The following is a 27,797-nucleotide window of genomic DNA, read 5'->3' as shown; positions in this document are numbered from 1 at the left end:
GTACCTCAAAACCACCTACTTGCCGGGAGTGGACAATGTGCTGGCAGACGAGCTGAGTCGCGTCTTTCAACCGCACGAGTGGTCTCTCAACCCCTCGGTAGCGAACTCCATCTTCCAACAATGGGGATATCCTCAGATCGACCTCTTTGCGTCCCCACAAAACTGCAAAGTGGAGAACTACTGTTCTCTTATTCGCAGCAAACACTCTCAACCCAGAAACACATTCTCCCTCTCATGGGCAACCGGTCTGCTCTACGCATTCTCTCCACTTCCTCTTCTCTCGAAGACTCTTGTGAAGTTACGTCAGGACAAGGGAACCATGATCCTGATAGCACCGCACTGGCCATGCCTACTGTGGTTTCCAATACTTCAGGATCTCTCCATCTGCAGGCACATTCCCTTGGGAAAGGACCCACTTCTGATCTCTCAAAACGACGGGTGCCTACGCCATCCCAATCTTCAAGCCTTGTCCCTGACGGAAAGGTTAATCCTTCAGTCACTTAACCTTTCTGAACTAGTTTCCCGTGCCTTGATTGCTTCACGGAAGCCTTCCACGAGAAAAGCTTACTCTTACAAATGGAAAAGGTTCATGGTGCTCTTCTCAATCCCTTGACCCCTTTTCCTGTCCAATCCCGAAGTTTCTGGACTATCTCTGGCATCTCTGAGTCAGGTCTTAAGACTTCTTCCATCAGAATGCATGTCAGTGCGATAGCAGCCTTCCATAAAGGTGTCGGGGATGTCCCTATATCAGTACAACCCCTTGTAACACGTTTTTTGAAGGGCTTGCTCTACATCAAGCCTCCGCTACGTCCTCCGGCCCCTTCTTGGGACCTTAATCTGGTTCTGGGTCGGCTCATGAAACCACCATTCGAGCCTCTTCATGCTTGTGAACTTCGATATCTCACATGGAAAGTGATTTTCCTTTTGGCTATCACTTCAGCTCGCAGAGTTAGTGAATTGCAGGCCCTAGTTACCTATCCACCTTACACTAAGCTTCTGCAGGACCGGGCGGTACTCCGCACTCACTCTAAATTCTTACCTAAGGTAGTTTCGGATTTTCATCTCCATCAATCCATCATACTACCTACATTTTTTCCTGGGCCCCATGCCAGTCCAGGAGAACAGGCTCTATATACCTTTGACTGTAAACGGGCTCTAGCATTCTACCTAGACCGTACAGCTGCCCACAGAGAAAGCACTCAATTGTTCGTCTCTTTCCACCCTAACAAATTGGGGAAGCCTGTGGGTAAGCAGACTCTCTCCTCCTGATTGGCGGATTGCATATCCTTCTGCTATCAGCAAGCGGGCATTCCATTTCAAGACTGTGTTAAAGCACACTCTGTGAGGGCCATGGCTACTTCAGTAGCACACCTACGATCGGTGCTGCTTCCTGACTTTGCAGGGCTGCCACCTGGAGTTCTTTCCACACCTTTGCAGCCCACTATTGCTTGGACAAAGCCGGAAAACAAGATTCCATCTTCGGCCAGTCTGTCCTTCATAACCTCTTTACAAGGTGACGTACCAACACCCTTCTGCCTGCCCGTTGGGGTTCAGGATGCCCTCTACCAAATTCTTCCCCAGTTGTTGTGCCTGTTGCACGCCTTTGGGTACATTTGGTAATGTTCGGACATCCTCAGCTCGGTACTCACCCATATGTGAGGACTACCATCCTGCTTGTCTTGTGAGAAAGCAAATGTTGCTTACCTGTAACAGGTGTTCTCACAGGACAGCAGGATGTTAGTCCTCATGAAACCCGCCCGCCGCCCCACGGTGTTGGGTTCGTAACGTTTTATTACTTTATTTTTCAGCACTGCCTGTAGCTTTTAAATAAAACTGAAGGGGGACCCCTGCTGGCTGCAGGGTTAGTGCCATGTTGGGCATGCCCAGTAGGGGCCAGTCAAAGTTCTGGAAACTTTGACAGAAGTTTTCCGTGATTGGGCTCCATCCTGATGATGTCACCCATATGTGAAGACTAACATCCTGCTGTCGTGTGAGAACACCTGTTACAGGTAAGCAACATTTGCTTTTCTCTAAGTGCCCCTTTAACCCCTCGATCATCTAACGGTCCAACTGACTCCCTCGCAGGCTTTCTGCTTTGGATATGTTTTGAAAAGTTTTTACTGTGAGTTTTTGCCTGTACAGCCAACTTCTTTTCAAATTCTCTCTTAGCCCGTCTTATCGATGTCTTACATTTAACTTGCCAACGCTTATGCTTTATTCTATTTTCTTCTGTTGGATCCTTCATCCAATTTTTGAATGAAGATCTTTTGGCTAAAATAGCCTCTTTCACCTCACCTTTTAACCATGCTGGTTATTCGTTTTGCCTTCCTTCCACCTTTCTTAATGTGTGGAATACATCTGAACTGTGCTTCTAGGATGTTTTTTGTTTTTTTTTTTTTAAACAATGTCCACGCCTCTTGCACACTTTTCCCTTTGTAGCTGCTCCTTTCAGTTTTTTTCTAACTATTTTTCTCATTTTATCAAAGTTTCCCTTTTGAAAGTTTAGCACTTGAGCTGTGGATTTTGTTACTGTCCCCCTTCCAGTCATTAATTCAAATTATCATATTATGATCACTATTGCCAAGCAGCCCCACCACCATTACCTCTCTCATGAAATCCTGTGCTCTATTAAGAATTAGATCTAAAATTGCTCCCTCTCTCGTCTGTTCCTGAACCAATTGCTCCATAAAACTGTCATTTATTGCTTCTAGGAATTTTATCTCTCTAGCATGTCCCGATGATACATTTACCCAGTCAATATTGGGGTAATTGAAATCTAATAAACAAAAAAAGGAGTCAGTGGATAACCACAAAAATAATCTAGTGACAAGGATTGTGGAAATCGCAATAGTTATAAATATTAGCCTAAGAAGGTGTCAGCAAGCCTGACGTTATATGTCATTATAACAGACACTAACTGGTCTACTCAATCATCCACCTTCATCATTTTTTAAATTCTTTAATACTGCAAAAATTATTTTTATAGAGCTTTTTTCTTTTTAATTAAAATAGTCCTCCATCCAAAAGTTTCAAAATGAAACGGACTCTTATCAAACCACTCATTCCTATCGCCCTACACAGGCCGGTGTTTCGCTTATTAAGCTTCGTCAGGGGCACATCAAAAGATGTTTTAGCAAGAGTCAGTTACCTGGAATAACCATATAATAATTAATTCACGTATCAAAAGAAGGTAAAAATAGTACTTATCTTGATAGAAGCAAGGCTACCATTCAAAATGGACTGCACGTCTCAGCCATCTTGTAAGAAGGAGAATTGGAGGAACTGAAACAGAGGTTCACGTCTCTTTAAATTTACCCAAACTCTGACATCAGTGACCTAAATCAAGTGTGATTAGGAAATCATGAATTAAACAATAAAAGATCATTGAAAGATTGCAATCACCCCAAGAAGGCATGTAATTCTAATTCATTGTTTAACCCGAACGGATGAACAGTGTTAAGTCTATATATCCAGCGTTGTTCCGCCTGCAGTAAAAGATGATGTCGATCTCCCCCTCGCCAATGTGGTATTATATGATCTATAGCACAGAAAAGTAAATCAGCAAAGGTGTGTTTATATTCCTGACAATGCAATACCAACGGTTCATCCTCTCGATTATTTTTAATATTAGAACGATGTTCTATCATTCTGGTCTTCAAAAGACGCTTAGTTTTCCTAACATAGAGTAATGAACACGGACATTGAATCAGGTAGACCACCATCGAAGAATCACAGGTAGTATCATGCTTTAGAAATATTTTATATCCTGAAGGTAACATCAAATGATCTTGAACAGACATTGATGATTGACAAACAGAACAGGTGTGACACGGATGATGTGATCCTGAAGTATAACTAGGTGAAACTGACGTAACAGATTTCTCAAATTTGCAGCACGGGAAAAAGTAATGCGTGGTGGTAATTGAAAAATCTCATGTACTTGCAAAACATGCCAATATTTGGTGGTTTGTTAAGAGTCCGTTTCATTTTGAAACTTTTGGATGGAGGACTATTTTAATTAAAAAGAAAAAAGCTCTATAAAAATAATTTTTGCAGTATTAAAGAATTAAAAAAATGATGAAGGTGGATGATTGAGTAGACCGGTTAGTGTCTGTTATAATGACATATAACGTCAGGCTTGCTGACACTTTCTTAGGCTAATATTTATACTATTGCGATTTCCACAATCCTTGTCACAGGTAATTGAAATCTCCCATTATTAGCACACTACCAATTTGGTTAGCTTCCCTAATTTCTCTTAGCATTTTACTGTCTAACCATCTTGGCCAGGTGGATGGTAGTATACTCCTATCACTATATTCTTCCCCAACACACAAGTGGTTTCTACCCATAAATATTAGATTTTGCCTTTAGTCTCATGCAGGATGTTTATCCTGTTGGACTCTATGCCATCCCGGACATAAAGCGCCACACTGCCTCCCAGATGCACCTCTCTCATTGCGATATTTGTACCCCGGTATAGCACTGTCCCATTGGTTATCCTCCTTCCACCATGTCTCTGAGATGCCAATTAAGACTGTCCTCATTTACTGCTATACATTCTAATTCTCCCATCCTACGTCTTAGACTTCTGGCATTAATATACAAACATTTCAAAGTTTGTTTTTTGTTTGTATTTTCATTCTGCTTTTTAATTGATAGGGATGCATTAGAACTTTTTTTTAGTTCAGATGAGTTTTTAGTTACAGGCACTTGGACTACTTTTCTTATTATTGGAACCTCACTTTTGTGATGCCCTAATTCTAATGCATCATTAGTATCCTTTGAAGATATCTCCCTCCGAACCATGTGCTGCTGAGCGACTTTCTGCTTTCCCCTTAGAGCAGCTTTTAAACTAGAATAATCTCCTTTTTAAAGGTTAGCGCCAGCAGTCTGGTTCCCCCCTGGTTAAGGTGGAGCCCATCCCTTCAGAAAAAACTCCCTCTTCCCCAAAAGGTTCCCCAGTTCCTTCATCTATGCATTGAGACTCTGGAGCTCTACCTCCCTCTGGGGACCTGCGCATGGAACAAGGAGCATTTCAGAGAATGCTACCCTGGAGGTTCTGGACTTAAGCTTTCTACCTGAGAGTCTAAATTTGGCTTCCAGACCTCCCTCCCACATTTTCCTATGTTGTTGGTGCCCACATGTACCATGACAGTCGGCTCCTCCCCAGCACTGTCTAAAATCCTATCTAGGTGACGCGTGAGGTCCGCCATCTTCGCACCAGATAGGCATGTTACCAGGCGATCCTCATGCCCACCAGCCCACCCGGCTGTCTGCATTCCTAATAATAGAATCACCAACTATGACGACCGACCTAACCCTTCCCTCATGGGCAGTAGCCCGTGGAGACACATCCTCGATGTGAAAGGATAATGCACCATTGAAGAGCAGGTCCTGCTGCACCAGGTTGATGATCTGTTCATGAGACTTTCTTCCTCCAAGGCAGCACCAGGGTTGCTACTCTGAAGTTGGGACTTGGCTACTATGTCCCTGAAGGTCTCATCTATATACCTCTCTGTCTGCCTCAGCTCTTCCAGGTCTGCCACTCTAGCCTCCAGAGATCAGACTCGTTCTCTGAGAGACAGGAGTTCTTTGAATCGAATGCACACATACAACTTCTCATCGGCGGGTAAAAAATCATACATGTGACACTTGATGCAAAATACTGGAAGCCCCCTCTTGCTGCTGGGCTGCTGCCTTCATCTCAAATTTGTTCAGTTCCTAGTTAAGTTTTAGGTTGCTATGGGAGAAGGAATGTGTCTAATGTGACTAAAGACCTGGTTGTTCAACCAAGCATTCTCTTAATCTTAAACTCAATATCTAAGCTTTGATCTCCAGGACTGTCCACTACTTTGTATATAATTACTCCTATTAAGTTATTATTATTTATTTTTTCCAAGTTCTATTTACCCTGTTCATTGTATGACATCATTCTTTATACTGTCAATCTATTGTTGTAATGTAAACCGAAGTGATTAGTAACTTTGTTACCAGAACTTCGGTATATAAAACTGTTAAATAAATAAAATAAATAATAAGTATCCTTTAAATGTATTAGTATATTCACTATATGTCTGGTAGTGGCCTACAGGGGAATGATCAAACTCTCAATAAGGTGTGGGGAATTCGTGAAGTTAAAAGGCTGATTTTTTTTTTTTTTTGTGTGAAAGTGGCACCTGCCTATAAATTAAAGGATGAGCTAGGGGTGGGAGGGTTGGGAAATACAAACACTCTAACTTCTGTTTATTAGCTTTCTTACTGACTATTAAAAGCACAAGCACACAAACTCACTAAATAATATACCCCAATAGTTTACTTCTCCCCAATAAAAAAAAAAAATAAAAATTTCCCAAGCAAAACTTTCTGATTCCTTTCAGCCACCAGCAAGGTGATCTCTCCACTCAGTGCATCTAGCTTTAAGTTTGTATGTGAGGCAGTGAAGGCTAAATTGACGTTCCTAAGATCACAAGGAGCGGCAATGGGATTTGAACATTGGCTTTCCTGGTTTTCAGCCTGCAACCCTGATCATTAGGCTACTATGCCACTCCAATTGTGTTAAGTGGATAACATAAAAACATACATTAATTATTAAAATATATGCTTACAGCTGCAAGGGATTACTCCATTTCTAGGGAAGGCTTCTTGAAATAGTAATGCCTTTAACTGTTTGTGGAAAAGCTTAACATGCGACATTAGATGCAGTTCGCTGGGCAGGCCATTCCACATAGCTGGACCAATAATATAAAAAGCCAGAGTGTTGAGGGGTTTATGGGTTAAACATTTGTTAATTGTTTAATAATGATGGAAATTTACATAAGAATATAAGAACTTGCCATACTGGTTCAGACTGATGGTCCATTAAGCCCAGTATCCTGTTTCTAACAGTAGCTATTCCAGGTCACAAGTTCCTGGCAAGATCCCAAACTGCTATCGTACACTAATAGGTAGTAGCTATTTCTTAAGTCTACCTGGTTAATAATAGTTTGACTTTTCCAGGAATTTGTGCAAACCTTTTTTAAACCCAGCTATGCTAACTGCCTCAACCACATTATCTGGCAATGAATTCCAGAGCTTAATTGTGTAGGCCAAGTCATACTAGCAGCTGATTACTCAACAGGTTTATTAATTATTATGATAGCCATGAATCCTGTTGTAGACTTCATATATAAATATAAAATTTAATTATTCATATTAGTGTATACTGTATTCTCACAGGACAAGCAGGATGGTTGTCTTCACAAATGGGTGACATCGAGGATGGAGCCCAACCACGGAAAACTTCTGTCAAAGTTTCAGGAACTTTGACTGGCCCCTACTGGGCATGCCCAGCACGGCACTAACCCTGCAGCCAGCAGGGGTCTCCCTTCAGTCTTCTTTTTTCCGCGCAGCAGTAGCCACGCGGTAGAAGAGCTCTTAACCACGTTCCTGACAGGAATTTGGAATATTAATTCTAAAGAAAAATTTGCCCCTCAGGGGTCTCCCTTCGACAAATTTTTCGGTCCGCGGAACTTCGGTAAGTTTTTGCCGTCGTTTGGTCGACTTCCGTCGAGTTTGGCCCTTGAGGCCCGTTGGCATTCGACAGTCCCGCGGCTAAATTTTGGCCTTTCGCCATGGCGTCGGGGTTCCGTCTGTGTCCGGACTGTACCCGAACTATGTCAATTACAGACCCTCATAGAGTCTGTGTTTTGTGTTTAGGGAGTGAGCATGATGTTCTGACTTGCACCAAATGTGCCCTAATGACACCAAAGGGTCGCAAAGCCAGAATGGAGAAGATGGGGCTCCTCTTCCAAGCTCGTACCCCAACGCCATCGATTGCATCGACGTCATCGGAACCGGCACCGTCGAGGTCTCATCATCGACAACCCTTCGGTGACCGGCCGCCATCGACGACTTCGCGGCCATCGACTCCCGTTCCTTCCCCTGATGATCGAGGGGATCGGAAAGAAAAACATCGCCATCGACGTCATAAGTCTCGGCCTGTCGAGGAATCGACGTCATCGACCTCAGTACCGACCGAGCCACCGCCAAAAAAGTCTCGATCAGAAGTGGCACCGTCCACTACTGTTTCGCAGGCACCGAGGCAACCCTCACCCCCTCGGGGTTTGGGAGCCGCGACCCCACCGGTGACGGTGGTCCCTCCGGCTCAGCCTCAGCCTCCCTCTCCCGTTGAGCCGGGTCTTGTTACCCCTGGTCTCCGGGCAGAACTGGACCGGCTGGTCCAGGAGGCCATCGACAAGGCGATGCTACGGTTCCAGACTCCTCCGGCACCAACTCCGGCACCGAGAGTGGAACCGGTCACCGAGCCGATTGCAGCAGCACTGGCACCGCTGCTACACCGGATGGAGGCGCTCATGACAGCCCTTCCACCGGTGATACCTGCGTCATCGACACCGGTAAGACCGCTGTCACCAACAGGTTTATCATCAAGTGGAGAAACACCGTATCGAATTCCCCCTTCGGGAATTGTTCAATCGATGCCAGGTCGTCCCTCGCCACCGATTTCTTCTTCAGGGGCGATACGTACCTCTGCTCCACCGAGGTTTCCGATGCCGACACCGATCCCATCGAGACCGACACTGGTTCCCTCAATGCCTACACCGGCACCGATTCCATCGAGGTTTTTCTCGATGCCCCTGGTGATTCCAACCAATATTTCGGAACCTCAACCTGGGCCTTCAGGTGTTCAGCCCCCTCGAGGTCCTGCAGGTCATCATCCAGATCCCTATGATACTTGGGGTGATGATACCTCTACTGACACCGATGATTTGCCTTCACCACCCTCTCCTGCAGAAAGTAGAAAGCGTTCTCCCCCTGAGGACCTCTCTTTCATAAATTTTGTGAAGGAAATGTCAGAGTTGGTCCCATTCCAACTTCAATCTGAACAAGATGACAGGCACCAGATGATGGAATTGCTCCAATTTTTGGATGCCCCGAAAGTCATCACTTCTATTCCCATTCATCAGGTTTTTCTAGACCTTCTTAAAAAGAATTGGGAATCTCCCGCATCTGTTTCCCCGGTCAACAAAAAAGCTGACTCTACATATCTTGTACAGTCAGCACCTGGTTTTCAAAAACCTCAGTTAGACCATCATTCCGTAGTCGTAGAATCAGCTCAAAAGAAAGCTAAGCGACTAAAGCCACACTCTTCCATACCTCCTACTAAGGAAAATAAATTCCTAGATAGTATAGGTAGGAAGATATATCATGGAGCTATGCTGATTTCCAGAATAGCTTCTTATCAACTTTATATGACTCAATATAATAGGGTCATCCTGAAACAGATGCAGGAATACACTGATGCCTTGCCTGAACAGTTCCAGCCACAGCTTCAATCCCTTCTAAATAAAGGGTTTGAAGCTGGGAAGCATGAAATACGAACAGCCTATGACATCTTTGATGCTTCCACTAGAATTTCTGCCACGGCCATCTCTGCCAGACGTTGGGCTTGGCTTAAATCATCTGACCTTCGTCCAGAAGTTCAGGACAGGCTCTCTGATTTACCCTGTCTAGGGGATAATTTATTTGGTGAGCAAATTCAGCAAATTGTTGCAGAACTGAAGGATCATCATGAGACACTTAAACAGCTCTCATCCATTCCTCCTGACTTGCCTTCTAAACAACCCTTTAGAAAGGACTCCAAAAAGTCTTTCTTTAGGCCACGAAAGTATTATCCCCCATCAACCAAGCCTAGGCCTGCACGGTCTTACCATAAGGCTCAGCCTCGCCAGACTCGTAAACAAAAGCCTGAAGCAACTCCACTACCGGGCCCTGCGGCGGGTTTTTGACTTTCACTTAGAGAGCAGTTGCCAAACCCCTCTTCCAGCTGTACCGGTAGGAGGACGGCTGTGCCACTTCCTAGAAAAGTGGCATCAAATCACCACAGATCAATGGGTGATAGCAATCATTGCACAGGGTTACCACCTCAACTTCCTATCCCTTCCTGCCGACTCCCCACCTTTGCAGGCGTGGAGACTCGCCGATCACTCTGTTCTTTTAGAGCATGAAGTTTCTCTTCTCCTACAGTCAAACGCTATAGAACCCGTTCCTCCCTTACAACAAGGACTAGGGTTCTACTCCAGGTACTTCCTGATCCCAAAAAAGTCAGGGGGACTTCGTCCAATCCTGGACCTACGGGCCCTCAACAAGTACCTTCACAAGGAGAAGTTCAAGATGGTAACTCTGGGCTCGCTTCTCCCTCTGCTGCAAAGAGGGGATTGGCTATGCTCTCTAGACCTGAAAGACGCATATACCCACATTGCGATCATGCAATCTCATCACAAATACCTGTGTTTTCTAGTAGGCCGAAACCACTACCAATACCGAGTGCTACCTTTCGGCCTGGCATCCGCACCACGAGTCTTTACCAAATGCCTTGTGGTGGTAGCAGCATTCCTCAGGAAGGAAGGTGTCCATGTCTACCCCTACCTGGACGATTGGTTAATCAAGGCCCCAACCCAGCAAATAGCTCGGTCCTCCCTGACCTTAACAATTCATACTCTGTTCTCTCTAGGATTTCTTGTCAATTACGAGAAATCCTACTTGGTCCCATCTCAGACCTTATCTTTCATTGGGGCAGACTTGGACACCTTACAAACAAAAGCCTTCCTCCCTCATCAACGGGCCAAGACTCTGGTGTCTCTCGCTCGCCAGCTGCAGTCTCAAAACACAGCCACGGCTCGCCAATTCCTCATTCTACTAGGACATATGGCCTCCTCAGTTCAAGTAACTCCCATGGCCCGTCTGGCCATGAGAGTCACACAATGGACTCTAAGACTGCAATGGACTCAAGCTCTTCAGCCTCTGTCCTCCATTGTTTCAATCACAGACGCACTCCGTCTGTCTCTTGCCTGGTGGACAAATCAATGCAACCTCCTACAGGGCTTGTCCTTTCTTCCACCAGATCCCCAGATAATCCTCACCACCGACGCTTCCAACATCGGGTGGGGAGCCCATCTACACAATCTGCAAACTCAAGGATACTGGTCACTAGAGGAAGCCAAACACCAGATAAATTTCCTGGAGCTGCGAGCAATCCGCTATGCTCTCAGGACCTTTCAAGATTGCCTATCGAACCACGCAATCTTAATTCAAACAGACAACCAGGTGGCCATGTGGTACATAAACAAGCAGGGGGGCACAGGCTCCTTCCTTCTGTGTCAGGAAGCTGCGCAGATTTGGGCGGAAGCCCTCTCCCGCTCCATGTACCTCAGAGCCACCTACCTCCCGGGAGTGGACAATGTATTGGCAGACCAGCTGAGCCGTGTCTTCCAACCACACGAGTGGTCACTCAATCCCTTGGTAGCGACCTCTCTATTTCACAAGTGGGGTTATCCCCATATAGACCTCTTTGCGTCCCCTCAGAACCACAAAGTGGACAATTACTGCTCTCTCATTCGGAGCCAGCACTCTCGGCCGAGGGATGCGTTCTCCCTCACGTGGACAACCGGTCTGCTCTATGCATTCCCTCCACTTCCTCTTCTGTCGAAGACTCTTGTGAAGCTGCGTCAGGACAGGGGAACTATGATCCTGATACCACCGCACTGGCCACGCCAAGTGTGGTTTCCCATACTACAGGATCTCTCCATCCGCAGATACATTCCTCTGGGAACGGATCCGCATCTGCTCACTCAAAACGACGGATGCCTCCTCCATCCCAACCTCCAAGCCTTGTCACTGACGGCATGGATGTTGAAAGGTTAGTCCTTCAACCATTTAACCTTTCGGATTCAGTTTCTCGTGTCCTGATCGCTTCACGAAAGCCTTCCACAAGAAAATCTTACTCATACAAATGGAAACTGTACACATCATGGTGCACTTCTCAGTCCCTTGATCCCCTTTCCTGTCCAATCTCTAAATTCTTGGACTATTTATGGCATCTATCAGAATCAGGTCTAAAAACCTCTTCCATTAGAATGCATGTCAGTGCGGTAGCCGCCTTCCATAAAGGTATCGGGGGTGTCCCTATCTCAGTACAACCCCTGGTAACACGCTTTCTTAAAGGCTTGCTCCATTTGAAGCCACCTTTACGTCCTCCGGCCCCATCTTGGGACCTTAATCTGGTTCTTGGTCGCCTTATGAAACCACCTTTCGAACCTCTGCACTCCTGTGACCTAAAGTATCTCACATGGAAAGTGTTATTCCTTTTGGCTATCACTTCAGCTCGCAGGGTTAGTGAATTACAGGCCCTAGTTACCTATCCGCCTTACACTAAAGTCCTGCAGGACCGGGCGGTACTCCGCACTCACCCTAAATTTTTACCTAAGGTAGTTTCGGAGTTTCATATCAATCAATCCATCATACTACCTATCTTCTTTCCCAGGCCCCACTCCAACTCCGGGGAACAGACTCTGCATACCCTAGACCAGTGGTTCTCAACCCTGTCCTGGGGACCCCCCCATCCAGTCGGGTTTTCAGGCTATCCACAATGAATATGCATGAGAGGAAATTTGCATACACTGCCTCCATAACATGCAAATTTCCTCTCATGCATATTCATTGTGGATAGCCTGAAAACCCGACTGGCTGGGGGGGTCCCCAGGACAGGGTTGAGAACCACTGCCCTAGACTGTAAACGAGCTCTAGCTTTTTATCTAGACCGTACAGTTTCTCACAGGAAGAGCACTCAATTATTCGTCTCTTTCCATCCTAACAAGTTAGGACAACCTGTGGGTAAGCAGGCTCTTTCCTCCTGGTTGGCGGACTGCATTTCCTTCTGCTATCAGCAAGCTGGCATTCCTTTTCAAGACCGTGTCAAGGCACACTCTGTGAGGGCCATGGCGACTTCAGTAGCACACCTTCGATCGGTGCCGCTTCCTGACATCTGCAAAGCTTCAACCTGGAGTTCCCTCCATACCTTTGCAGCCCACTATTGTTTGGATAAAGCTGGAAGACAAGATTCCATCTTCGGCCAATCTGTCTTGCGTAACCTTTTTCCAACTTGATGTACCAACACCCTTCCACCTCCCGGTAGGGTGCGGATGTCCTTACCAAATTCCTCCCCCAGTTGTTGTGCCTGTTGCACGCCGTTGGGTACATTTGGTGCAAGTCAGGACATCCTCAGCTCGGTACTCACCCATTTGTGAGGACAACCATCCTGCTTGTCCTGTGAGAAAGCAAATGTTGCTTACCTGATGTAACAGGTGTTCTCACAGGACAGCAGGATGTTAGTCCTCACGAAACCCGCCCGCCACCCCGCGGTGTTGGGTTCGTTTTTATTTTATTTTTCGGCACTGCCTGTAGCTTTGAAAACAAGACTGAAGGGAGACCCCTGCTGGCTGCAGGGTTAGTGCCATGCTGGGCATGCCCAGTAGGGGCCAGTCAAAGTTCCTGAAACTTTGACAGAAGTTTTCCGTGGTTGGGCTCCATCCTCGATGTCACCCATTTGTGAGGACTTACATCCTGCTGTCCTGTGAGAACACCTGTTATATCAGGTAAGCAACATTTGCTTTACTTGTATTGAAACAAAACCATGAATTTATCATAGCCAAAAAAAAATGAACAAAAGATCACACATGAAAAAATAAATTGCTGTTTTACATGGGCACTTCATATGAGGCACATTGATTATTAGTTTTCTTCAAAAAGTTTTCTAAAGTCATTTGGTTTCCTGCCTCTCACTTTTTCTTCCTTGTGATTTGTGTGTTAGATTTGAAATGCAGAATGTGTATTCTGTCTGCAGACTGTGTTTCTAACCAGTTAAGAACGGTTTCCTTATCTGCTAGTGCCTCTGTCACTTTAGGAGAAGGGGAGCTTCATCATTTTCATCACACCTGACGCTGTGTCAGCCTTGGACTATTGGTTTAAGGCATTTAATGTGATAGCTCCATTGGAGAAACATTCATATGTTGGCCATTCATCATCAATATGTATCCATTCTTCAAATTCATGGGCCTTGGAGAATGCAAGTAACTCCTCATACATGTCTGCCTTTCTACATCTTCTCGACAGATTCTTCAAACTTTCTGCTCCTTATCTGAAGCTGTTTCTTCTAGGACATCTTTTTTTGGATTAGACTCTAAGGCCCCATACAATCCTTGCTCCCAGCTTTTTTTTGATGGTTGAGAACGAGATGGTCCCCCATGCCCTTTGTGCCAGGTCAAATACATTAGCTATAGTACGCAAAGTTCTGTCTCATCATCTCTCATGTTTGTTCAGGGCTATAGCCGCCGTCTATAATACTTTTTAATTTTGCTGGATCAAATTTCACCTGAAACTGCAAACTTGCAAACTCTATGATGTTTCTTCCATCTAGAAAGCCAGCACTTACTTGCTTTGAATTCTTTTCCATCATCCATGAAAATTTCAGGTTCATTTTTTAAATGTCTTTCATTTTTCAGCCTGCCCCCTGATGATTTCACCAGAGACAGGTGTTCCTTCCACACATTCTTGGGTAAACCTCGTGAATACAGCTTTATCTAGTGGGCTATCAAATGCGGTTTTTAAATGTTTTTGCTGAAGACCTTCAGCTGCATCAAAATCACTTGTTGCAGCGATGCTTCTTCTTTCATGCAGCCTCTTAAAATGGATTCACCAATCTCCATCTGTCGACAAATGTCTGCCTGCCTTTTTCCAGTTTTGAGTAAGTCCAGGGCAACCAGCTTTTCATGTACTGATCATGCTTTTCCTTTCTTTTTCTGAGAACTTTCCATTAATTTCAGCTGATGTAGTTGATGAAATCACTTTAAAATTCAGTCTTCAGACAGGATCTAAGGTGTGCAATTGGGTTTGCGCATGCTTTTATCCCAGGACAAGCAGGATGCTAGTCCTCACATATGGGTGACGTCACTGACGGAGCCCTAGTGCAGGAAAACTTTCTGTCAAAGTTTCTAGAAACTTTTGACTGGCCCTGTGAGGCCACTGAGCATGCCCAGCATGCCATGATATTCTTTGCCACAGGTGTCTCTCTTCAGTCTTCGTTTTTCCTCGCTGCTACAGGCATCGCGGGACAGGAGCCGTTGCGAGTTTTTCACAACATTCTCTGACTGAAAAGTCACAGTTTTTTCAATATTCTCTCTCATAGAAGTCTCTCGGGGTTTCCTTTCACCGGCTGGTGAGTACCTCGGTCTCGATTTCTCATCTTTGGAAAAAATTTTTCTCACGAGTTCCCATTCTTTTTAGACTGCCATCGATAACAAACAATGGCTACGGGCTTCAAAAAATGCCCCATATGTAATAGAACCATGTCGATTACCGACCCACATCTTGAATGTGTCCTCCATCTCGATGAAAAGCACGACGTGAATACTTGTCCTAAATGCGCTGAGATGACGGCGAAAGGCTAGGCAGGAAAAAATGGAACATTTGTTCCAACTGCAACTGATTCCTTCCCCTTCAAAATCATCGAGGTCATCTCTGGCCGGAGTGACTAAGCGAGCATTACTTAAGAAATCTCGTCCGGACGGATCGGGTGATCATCCATCCTCGCCATCGTCTACAGGATCGACGAAGTCGACCGACCAACTTAAATTAAAGCATCGGCATCGACGTCCCAGGAGGAATCGACAGCAAAGCAGCTACGGACCCAGGAAACATCGGTCCCCTCAACGCCTGGGCCTATGCCTCCATCGATGCCAGATCCTCCGCAGACCTCTGCACAGAATGCATCATCGCAGCCTTCGCCACCGCTTACAACTGCTCTGGTTCCATCAGTTGTACAGCCGGGATTGTCTGATTTCATCAGACAAGTGGTCATTCAGGCTTTTAAAGGATCAAACACCTCCGGCGATGATGCCGATGCCACCAGCATCAATGCCGGTTGTATTACCGATGCCGGTGAGCCCACCAATGCCAGTGTCCTTGTTGGCACCGAGGACAACCAGGGAGTCAATCACTACGGCACCGAGACTCATCACGTCATCGACGTCCATCTTCGCCCAGATACCATCGGGCTCTTCGATGCCGATCTTGATCCCAACAACGTTGAAGTCTTCGACACGAACACTTCTACCGACGACTACATCGATGACAACTACTATACCATCGAGGCAACCATCATCTGAACCTCCTGAACCTCAGGATCTCGCATTCTATCGACGTCTTTTACAAAGATATCAAAATGTCATCGACAACCTGCCAACAACAAAGGCTCAGGACACTTCACATTTGTTTTCTTCCGATGATCCACAACCAGGGCCTTCTTTACCCTCCCAGATCTTCCCCACGGTCTCCTTATAGAGGATGACCCAGACGACTCTTGGGATGACCAGCAGTCTGTTACGTCTTCTGAGGGATTCATGTCTGAACCTTCACCTCCAGACCAGAGAAAAAAATCACCTCCAGAAGATTTATCTTTCTAAACATTCATACAAGACATGGCAGACTCCATTCCCTTCAAGCTAACAGGATACTAGGCGACAAACTCTAGAAGTTCTACTGTTTGTAGACCCGCCTAAACAAGTGTTGGCTATTCCAATCCATGAGGTTCTCTTAAATCTTCAACGCCGCATCTGGGAGCTTCCATCTTCTGTCCCCGCAATAAATAAGCGTGTGGACACAACATATTTAGTGCAGACAGCTCCAGGATATCAGAAACAACAACTACCACACCAATCTGTGGTAGTAGAATCTGCACAGAAAAAGTCTAAACGTACCCGCCCACACTCATCAACTCCACCTGGTAAAGACCATAGGTTTCTCGATTCATTAGGGAGAAAAGTGTATCAAAGTGCCATCTTGAACACAAAAATCTCTGCTTACCAATTGTATATAACACAATATCAGAGGAACCTATGGAAGCAAATGGAAGAAATTATTACTTCTTTGCCTACGCAATTTCAGGAACCAGCACAGGCCATAGTCAACAAAGGCCCAGAAGCCGGAAAGCATGAGGTGAGGGCGGTCTATGAAAACTTTGAGAAGGCTTCCAGAGCAGCAGCAGCTGGAATCACTGCTCGTAGATGGGCATGGCTTAAGGCCTCTGACCTCAGGCCTGAGGTCCAGGAAAAACTTGTGGACCTACCATGTCTCGGAGACAATTTGTTTGGAGAAAAGGTCCAAGAAGCAGTACAACAGCTTAAAGACCATACAGAGACTTTACGTCAACTATCTCAAATACCACAAGATCCCTCTACACAACCTTCTCGTCGCCTATCTCGAAGAGAAATTAGGCGTTCTTACTATAGGCCAAGAAGATACTACCCCCAAACTTCTAGGGGTAGGTCAACTAGACCACAACAACGGTTCCAGGCCAGACAGCCTAGGCCTTACCCGCCCGCAACCTCCTGCACAGACAGGCCCAGCGGCGGGCTTTTAAAATACAGGCCAGAGAACAAGTCCATCCCCTAAATCCTCGACCAGACCTGCTAGTGGGAGGAAGAGTATCCTATTTTCACACACATTGGCTAAACATAACATCAGACCAATGGTACTCTCCATCGTCTCTCGAGGTTACAAACTAAATTTCCTCTCAATTCCTCCAGAATCTCCACCAAGTTTCTTCCCACAACAAAATTCTCAACTAATTCAATTACAAGCAGAATTATCCATCCTTCTGAGAGCCAGGGCTGTACAGCCAGTGCCCCGAACTCAGCAGGGCAGAGGATTCTACTCCCGGTATTTCCTCATTCCAGAGAAAACCGGAGGCCTACGTCCCATCCTAGACCTCAGAAATCTCAACATATTTCTAAAAAAAGAAAAATTCAGGATGGTTTCTCTAGGCACCATGCTTCCACTACTTCAAACAGGAGATTGGCTTTGTTCTCTGGATCTTCAAGACGCTTATGCTCACATTCCCATATTCCCTCCTCATCGCAAGTATCTGCGCTTCATGGTGGGCCATCACCACTTCCAATACAGAGTTCTGCCATTCGGACTGGCATCTGCTCCCAGAGTCTTCACCAAATGTCTAGCAGTAATAGCAGGACACTTGCACAAGGAAAGTGTCCATGTTTTTCCATATCTGGATGACTGGCTCATCAGGAGTCAATCTCAGCAAGGAGCTCTCATTTCTCTGACTCGAACAATTACTCTACTTCACTCCATGGGTTTTCTTATCAATTATCAAAAATCCCATCTCACTCCAACTCACCTCCTTCAATTCATAGGAGCAGAATTGAGCACCAGTCTAGCAAAGGCCATTCTACCCGTAGATCGGGCAAAGACACTTACTCTACTAGCAAGATCCAAACGACAGCTCATCAGTTTCTAACTTTACTTGGCCACATGGCCTCCACAGTTCATGTCACTCCTATGGCACGGCTCGCCATGAGAGTTACCCAATGGACTTTAAGATCACAATGGATCCAGGCCATTCAACCATTACATTATCCAATTCAAGTGACCCACCAACTAAGATCATCTCTACTTTGGTGGACAAACATGGACAACTTGCGCAAAGGCCTACCTTTTCAGCAACCAGTCCCACAGATAACTTTAACTACAGATGCATCCACCTTGGGTTGGGGAGCTTACATAGACAATCTCCAAACACAGGGGACTTGGACAAACCTCGAAGCAACATTTCAAATAAATTTCCTGGAGCTTTGAGCTATACATTATGCGCTACATGCATTCAAGGACTGCCTTTAACACAAGACTGTTCTAATCCAAATGGACAACACAGTAGCCATGTGGTACATCAAGAAACAGGGAGGTACGGGCTTGTATCTCCTTTGTCAAGAAGCTGCACAGATTTGGGCCAGTGCCCTAAAACACTCAATGTTTCTCCGGGCCACTTATCTGGCAGGCATTCAAAATGTACTAGCGGATCGACTCAGTCGTCAATTCCAACCACGATCTTTCAACGTTGGGGTCAACCGACAATAGACCTCTTTGCGTCACATCTGAATCACAAAGTGGACATATTCTGTTCTTTTCACAAACAGAAGAACCAGCCAGCCAAGGACGCCTTTGCTCGTCCTTGCAACTCAGGCCTTCTATACGCGTATCCTCGAATACTGCTCATAACCAAAACTCTAGTGAAGCTACAACAGGACAAGGGGTCCATGATACTCATAGCCCCATATTGTCCTCGACAAGTATGGTTTTCCCTCACTTCTAGACCTCTCAGTGAAGGATCCCATTCGCCTGGGAGTAGCTCCTACTCTCATAACTCAGGATCAGCGTCGGTTGCGCCATCCCAACCTTCAATCCCTATCCCTGACAGCATGGATGTTGAAAGCTTGATCTTACAGCCACTCAATCTTTCAACCAATGTATCTCAAGTGCTTCTAGCTTCAAGTAAACCTTCCACACGTAAGAACTATTCTTTGAAATGGAAACGGTGTACTTTGTGGTGTAGGCAGAAAAAATTTGATCTTTTTGCTTGCCCCACTGCTTCTCTACTAGATTACTTATACCATCTTTCAGAATCTGGTCTTCAGACTTCATCTGTAAGAGTACATTTAAGTGCAATCTCAGCCTACCTATTTCCACACAACGTCTTGTCAGTAGGTTTGAGAGGTTTAACTCATCTAAAACCACCAATTCGGCCACCAGTCATAGAATGGGACCTGAATCTGGTCTTAACAAGGCTCACGCGTTCCCCTTTTGAACCCATAGATTCATGTGATCTTAAATTTCTCACATGGAAGACTATCTTCCTCATAGCCATTACATCAGCTAGAAGGGTTAGTGAGTTACAAGCACTTGTTACATACTCACCCTATACAAAGTTCCTACATGACAGAGTGGTTCTCCGTACATATCCAAAATTCCTTCCCAAAATAGTAATGGAATTCCACTTGAACCAATCCATAGTTTTACCCACATTCTTTCCAAGGCCTCATTCCCATCCAGGAGAAACAGCCTTACATACCTTGGACTATAAGCGTACACTAGCATTTTATATAAACCGCACTGCAGTCCACAGGAAATCCACTCAACTTTTTGTATCTTATGATCCAAACAAACCAGGAAAAGCAGTGGGTAAACATACTATATCCAATTGGCTAGCAGATTGCATACAGTTTTGCTATGAAAAAGCAGGCCTTCCTCTCCAAGGGTGAGTAAAGGCGCATTCAGTAAGAGTAATGTCAACCTCTGTAGCACACCATCTTTCAGTGCCAATTCTTGACATATGTAAAGCAGCAACATGGAGTTCTCTTCACACCTTTGCAGCTCATTACTGTTTGGACAAACAAGGATGATAAGATTCAGCATATAGACAATCTGTCTTAAAGAACTTGTTTCCAGTTTAATCCCAACTCCTTCTACATCCAATCTGCTGTGATCTTCGGCTGCCTCATTTTCAACAACAATACTTCACTTTTGCTTCACTACAAAATGACTCAGCCTCTAGCTTGCTAATCACTCATATGTGAGGACTAGCATCCTGCTTGTCCTGGGATAAAGCAAAATTGCTTACCTTGTAATAGGTGTTATCCCAGGACAGCAGGATGTAGTCCTCACGAAACCCACCCGCCACCCCGCGGAGTTGGGTCTCATACCTTTTATTATTTTATTTTTGCTAAAGCTTATTGCTACATACGAGACTAAAGAGAGACACCTGTGGCAGAGAATATCATGGCATGCTCAGTGGCCTCACAGGGCCAGTCAAAAGTTTCTAGAAACTTTGACAAAGTTTTCCCGCACTAGGGCTCCGTCAGTGATGTCACCCATATGTGAGGACTACATCCTGCTGTCCTGGGATAACACCTATTACAAGGTAAGCAATTTTGCTTTATAGGAACAGGTTTATATAGGACCTAGATTACTACATGTGAAAACCATTGACATTCAGGGCTGAAAAGTGAAAGTCTTAAGGGAATAGCTGCTGCTATTACTGGCATCAGCTGCATGGAATCTACTTAGTGTTTGGATACTTGCCAGATACTTGTAGCCTGGACTGGCCACTGTTGGAAAGAGGATGCTGGGTTTGATGGACCCAGTATGGCAATTTCTTATGTTCTTATGTCTAAAATCAAATGAATTTGATTGAATTGCAACACAAAGCTTGTTCACGAAAAACATGATGCCAAAATTGGGGTGCAACCAGTTACCGCATTGTGATATCGTGGTCTATCGGGTCCCAAGTGTGCCTTGTATTTTTTATGTATACATCTAATAAAAAAAATCTTAACTAAAATTTTGGTAGTGCTTAGAACAGTAACTGGCTTTTGTTTAATGCAAAACTTGTTTTTCTAACACTTATTGTACGGTTATAATAGGTACTTTAAATCGGCTAGTTTTAACATCTCTGGATTTTGAATACATTCCCCATAAACTAAATACTTAGGACTAAATTTTCAAAAAATAGCAAATAAACGTGCAAGTAGCATGACCTCATGTATATGCTATTTTATAAATGGCAAGAGAATGTGCGTATTTTCCATTTTGCACATACGTTTTACCAGTGGAAAAAAGGATTGGCTGGGGTGTTCCAGGCTGCAGTAGTTGCTATTGTATGAGGTATATGGCATTTATATTACCAAACTTATTCATACATTTTTATACCTGCTAATTGACTTTTGCAAATGAAATTAGACTTGTCTGTTGTCTGCAGTTTTTGGGTGAGAGGTCTGCTTGAGCTGATAGGGGTTCAGGGTGAAGTGGAAGAGGGTCTAGGTGAACTGAAGATGGACTGGGTGAAGTGGTGGAGATATCAGTGAACTGGTGATCTCGGGTACCCTTGCAAGTAAATATTTTCAAAATGGTATATGCAAATACTTCATATAATACCTGCTTTTGCATATAAATTGGGTGTTTATTATGCATACTTGTTATATTTTTATATGAACCTATTTATTTGATTTATATTACACTTTTTCAGGCATTTCAAAGTGGATTCTATTTCAGGTACTATAGGTATTCCCCTGTCCCCAGAGGGCTTACAATCTAAGTTTATACCTGAGACAATGGAGGGTGAAGAGGGGTAGCCAAGGCCACAGGGCATAGTAGTGGGATTTCAACCCTGGTTTGCATCCACTGCTCTAACCACTAGGCTACTTCTCCAATCCGCACATAAAATATATGCGTGTATGTATATAAAATAGAGTGAATATGTATGTCCTTGGACTGGAAATATTTGGGTGTACAGAAATGTACGCTCATACATTTGGAGCATAGCCACGCAGTATTTTATGAACTGTGCAGTTCCCTCTGCATAGTTGATAAAATACTAGTATTAATCTCTGCATGTCCACTTATGTGTATAAATGCTGAACCAGGTTAGGTTTTAAAGTTAATCTGGTTCTAATCAACCAATCTTTAAGCAAAATTCATTTTAATGCAAATACATGCTTGTACTTCTTTTAACACATTTTGAAGCTAATATTCATTTTTTGGTAAAAATTTAGTTTTATGTCATCTAAAGACTGGTATCACCATTGTGTTTATGCCACAGTTTTTTTGTTTGTTTTTTGGTGGGTTTTTTTTTTTTAGATCTGTCATTCAACAACTCATTCGATAATTGTCATCAGTATAGTGCTGCATATTGCTGAAAATCTGGACATCTTTGAAAATCCATATCTGGAAGCATTTTGGATAGGAATAAGTTGATATTCAATGTCACTTAGCCAAATAACTTTGGTCTTATGTGGCTAAGTGGTATCATTTGAATATTCAGCTACGTTCAGCGGCTTTCTCTAAGCTAGATGACATTTTATCCAGCTAAAGGGGGCATTCCAGGTGTAGCTACTTATGTACCTAACTTAGCTGCTTTTCCCACTTTTTGGGCTGCTGGTGAGAGAGACTTTTTATAAGACTCTCATATAAGTAAACTATTTATACCACTGTAAGAGGTACATGCACAATCAGAGATACGAACAAATCTCATCTTTGCTAGCACGTAGCCAAATGGACTCAGGACCAATGGGTTAGGTGCTCCCCTGCTAGCAGATGGAGATGGAGTCAGGTTTCAAAGCTGACGTTACCTTAGATATACCCCTGCAGTGACCTCAGCCATTCAGTATCTCTCCATCTCCTAGCAGATGTGGACATGCTATCCCCACACCAGCACTGGTGTTTAGCGGGATTGTAGTACTAGTTTGAAGAAGAAAATTTACCTTTAAATTGGAGAAAGATCGAGCCCCACTCTCCTTTGGTGATACCTAAAGGTCCCTCCCCCAGTTGAGAATTCCTAAGGTGATTTATGAGATCCCTCAGCGGTGTGCCTTGGTCTGGTAGTCTGTTTCTGGTGTGGACTTTGCTGCTGAAGCAGCTGAAAGGCAGCGGATGCAGGAAGCCGAGCATGGCAGTGACGGCCTAAGCCCTCTTTCCCCGCAGCTGGAGTCTCTGCTTACTCACAGTAAGCACTGAGCCCATGTAAGTAAAGAAGAGCTCCTCAGATTCAGAGACTTGGAAGGGCTTCGGTAAATCTTTCCTCCAGTCTCTTTGCTCAGCGTGCCATACCGATGACGTTCCCGATCCCGTTAGGGCCTGCTGATGGGCTAGGCCCTGCTTCAGGCTCTGTGGGCACTCCACGTGGCAGGCTGCGGTGGAACCATCTTGTGCAGTGCCATTTTCCCCCATTGACTGTAGGTATGAATGCTACAGGCCAGCCCTGTTGTGCGCCTAACACGAGCATAAGTACGCGAGCACATGTACATGCATACATTCGCGCATAACCAGCCTCTTATACTTACGTGCGTTGGGGCGGATTTGTGCGTGCTCAAGCCAAGTGCTAGCTGGCTGAATGCACAAGCTACAGTGAACTATGGCTCCGGCAATAAAGAAGCACAAGCAACACTCCCTTTGTGCTGCCTGCCATATTAGGGCTGCAGTCTGTCTCAGCACTATGAGGAAGCCCAGGGAGAGCTGGACTCTCAGAACTTCTCCAAGCCAGGCCTCTCCCAGTCAGAGGACAGGTCAGCCATGACCTTATCTGGTAGCAGTCAGGATCTGAGCAATCCCGGGGCTGTATCCTCCTCAGGAGAGGGCAGTTCAGCAGCACCTACCCCAGTTCCTCCTGGGCTAGGTATGGACCAGGTGACCTTTTCTTGGGTGGAATTCTTTGAGGGCCTTCAAGCCTTTGTTCAGGCGCAGTCAGCTGCTGCTCCTGCCTGGTCTGAACCCTAGTTGGGGGAAGGCCATGTCCTCTCAGCCCTATCAGCATGCCCCGGGACATGCCTCACATCACCAAGGGTATCCCTGATAGGGACCCAGACACCACAGATGACGAAGGGAATGCAGACTCATTGGAGGATGTGGAAATCCCTCCAGGCCTGGAACCATACCAGATCATACTACGGTTTTTCCACAGAGATGAATTGCCGGCCCTGGTCTCCCAGACCCTGAAGACTCTGGGAGTTCCCGGCATGGACCGTATGTTGGAAGCAAAGAAGAATCCCATCCTGGTGTCTGTATGGAAACCTCTTGCTATTTCCCGATGCTGGAAGCCGTCCAGGAGTTGATTGATCTGGAGTGGGACACCCTGGAAGCCAGCTTTAAAGGAGGTCAGGCCTTGGAGGCCTTGTACTCTCTGGACTCGGCGGCCAAAGAACTCCTGTGTTTCCCGAAAGTGGACACCCTGGTCTGCATTGTCTCGAAGTGAACAACTATCCCAGTAGAGGGAGGAGCGGCCTTGAAGGATGCACACGCTAGCCAGTTGGAATCCATCCTTAAGCAAGCCTTTGATGCGACAGCAATGACACTGCAGATTACTTCCTCTTGTGCCCTGGTGGCTCATTGGTGTCTGCTTCTCTCTCTCTCTCAAGAGGCAGATAGCTCAGGGGTGCATTCCAGAGAGGTGATGGAGCTCGCCATCGCCTTCCTAGCGGATGCAAGCTCTGAACTAGTGCGTATCTCAGCCAGAGGAGTAGCCTCAGTGGTGGCGGCCAGAAGACAGCTATGACTGCGAAATTGGTTAGCGGACGCAACCTCTAAGGCAAACCTCAAAAGGATGCCCTTTAAGGGATCCCTCCTATTTGGAAGTGAATTGGAAAAGCTAGCCATTAAGTGGGGTGAATCTCGGGTGCATTGGCTACCGGAAGATAAGAAAAAGAGCTGCAGCGCCCCTTGCCCATGAGAGGTTGGGCAAGGGGCTCCCAGCGCTTCCGGCCCTACATAAACTTGTCATTTCAGACATCTTGGCCCTCGAAGGTCTCAGTCCTTTCGGAGCCGACAACCAAAAAGAGGAATTGGTTCAGGCTCAGGTTCGACTTGAACTTCCCAATGAAGTTTGGCCAACCCATCCATGGGATGAGGAGATAGGGGACTCACTATCTCTTTTCTATCAGAGGTGGGTCGAAATCACGTCGGACAAATGAGTACTGGGCATCATATGAGAAGGATGCTCTCTGGAATTTCGCAAAATACCTGGGGACATGTTCATGATGTCACCTTGCCACTCCCAGCACAGAAAACTGGCAGTGGAAGCCACGTTAAGGCTCCTCAGTTTGAGGGCTATAACCCCGGTACCTACACCGCAGGAAAATATGGGCGTTATTCCAGCTATTTCATCGTACCCAAGAAGGAGGGTTCATTTCGCCCCATCTTGGACCTCGAGTGTCAGTCGTCATCTGTGGATAATTCACTTCCACATGGAAACTCTTCGCTCAGTCATTTAGGTCATACAACCGGGAGAGTTCCTAACCTCCCTGGACCTCTCGGATGCCTAACTTCATATGCCAATCCATCAAGACCACCAGTGTTTCCTACGCTTTGCGGTACTGGGCCGCTATTATCAATTCTGGGATTTGCCCTTCGGCCTGGCAACCAGCCCCAGAATATTCTCCAAAATTATGGTGGTCGTGGTGGTGGCACTGAGGAAAGAAGGGATCCTGGTGCACCCTTACTTAGAAGACTGGCTGATCTGGGCGAAGTCGTCAGAAGAGAGCCTCCAGGTGACCAGCAGGGTCAGGTCCCTGCTTCAGGAACTCAGTTGGGTCATGAACATGGACAAGAGCAGCCTGAAGCCTTCCCAGTCCTTAGAGTACCTGGGAGTTCGGTTCGACATCAAGCAGGACAAAGTCTTCCTCCCTCCCTCGAGAATAAGGAACCTGATGTGTCAAGGATTGGTTGATGAACACAATTCGCCCCAGGGTGTGGAGCTATCTCCAAGTCCTCTGCCTGATGCTGCCAACCCTGGAGGTAGTACCACGGGTGAGGGCATACATTCAGCCACTCCAAAACTCACTGCTGTCGCGTTGGAACCCACTGTCTAAAGACTACTCTATTCTCCTCCACCTATCAATAGATGTATGTTCTCTGCTCCAGTGGTGGCTACAGGAAGTTCATTTAAGCAAGGGTGTAAGCCTGTCCTCATGACTGATGCGAGCCTCCGAGGGTGGGAAGCTCACTGTCAGGAATTGACAACCCAGGGGCGATGGACCAAGGAAGAGGCGCACTGGAACATAAACTGCCTGGAAGCCCGAGCTGTCAGATTAGTGTGTCTGCAATTCAGCCACAGGCTCCAGGGACAGGCAGTCTGCGTGATGTTGGACAACGCAACAACGGTAGCCTACATCAACTACCAGGGAGGAACCAAAAGCCACCAAGATTATCTGGAAATAGACCCCCTTATGGAATGGGTGGAGTTAAATCTACAAGGGATCTCTTCCTCCCACATTGTGGAAAAAGACGTCAGACTCTCTGCAGGGAGAGTTTGGATCCAGGGGAATGGGCGTTGTCTACCAGAGCCTTCCAGCTCCTAGTAGATTGCTGGGGCCTCCCATCTATCTATCTACTGGCCACATCTCACAATGTGAAGGTCCCCTGATTCTTCAGTCTTAGAAGAGATCAGCACTCCCATGGGATCGACGCCGAGGAGGACTTACTGTATGCCTTCCCTCTGTGTCCTCTGCTGGGCAAGATCAAAACCACAGAGGATTAGTCCTTCTGGTGGCCCCAGATTGGCCCAGACACCCATGGTATGCAGACATGCAGAGGCCTCTGGTGGAGAGCCCCTATGCCTCCCCCTGCATAGGGACCTTCAGGTTAAAGCTCATTCCACTACGGCCCAGGCAGTATCCTGGGTGGAAGCTAAGCTACTGTCTCTCGCTGACATCTGTCGAGCAGTGACTTGGTCCTCCTTACACACCTTCTCCTGGTTCTATCGCCTGGACGTCCAGGCACGAAAGGATGCAGCCTTTGCGAGGGCGGTGCTAACCGGACCGCTGGCAGCCTCCTGCCCTGTTCGGGAGTAGCTTTTGTACATCCCACTGGTCCTGAGTCCATCTGGCTACACACTAGGAAATGGAGAAATTACTTACCTGATAATTTTGTTTTCCTTAGTGTAGACAGATGGACTCTGCATCCCATCTGTGGCTGCCCAAGGAATTGCCCATGAGGTGAATCTTGATTCCAAGAGGTTACGGGTAAGCCGTCGCCCTATCCCCAAATCAGAGCATCTAATATTGCTGGGATTCAGTGCTTATGTTTGGTTGAGTACAATTACGGTCACCAGTTTTTTAATCGTTATTAATCAAGGTATTAAGTTGTATCCAAATTTTATTCAAGTTTTTCAGTGGTATGTCCACAATGGCTTTTGAAGAGAATGGCTGAGATCACTGCAGGGGTATATCTAAGGTGACGTCAGCTTTGAAACCTGATTCCATCTCCATCTGCTAGCAGGGGAGCACGTAACCCATTGGTCCTGAGTCCATCTGTCTACACTAAGGAAAATCGTGCGATAGTGTGCTGTATGGTATTGCATGCGACATTAAACACCCCTCATTTTCTTAAACTTTGCCCAAAGTCCACCCTTTTAACTAAATTTTTAAAATTTGCATACGCATCTCGTGATGCGTTATTTATCGCATATGTAATGGTGTCATTGTGGGCGTTAGGACCCTAACAACCGCGATAAGGCCCTAACACAATTTGATGAATGACCCTGTAAGTTAACTAGATAAGTTAGACTTGCTATTGATCAGGTCTAAAGTTAACTGGATAAACTTATCTGGCTAACTGTTACATAG

The 27,797-nt window shown here is 45.7% G+C and overlaps 1 protein-coding gene across 2 annotated transcripts in view; it reads left to right on the top strand.

The window, feature by feature from the left end:
* KIF2A (kinesin family member 2A) overlaps positions 1 to 27,797 on the top strand; it is a 266,717-nt gene that overhangs the window by 191,182 nt on the left and 47,738 nt on the right. The gene's annotated exons all lie outside the window — the stretch shown is intronic.

This window comes from Rhinatrema bivittatum, chromosome 1, assembly GCF_901001135.1.
Source record: "Rhinatrema bivittatum chromosome 1, aRhiBiv1.1, whole genome shotgun sequence".
NCBI lineage: Eukaryota > Metazoa > Chordata > Amphibia > Gymnophiona > Rhinatrematidae > Rhinatrema > Rhinatrema bivittatum.
The sequence above is the reverse complement of the archived record's forward strand: the minus strand, read 5'-3'. Positions and strand labels throughout refer to the sequence as shown.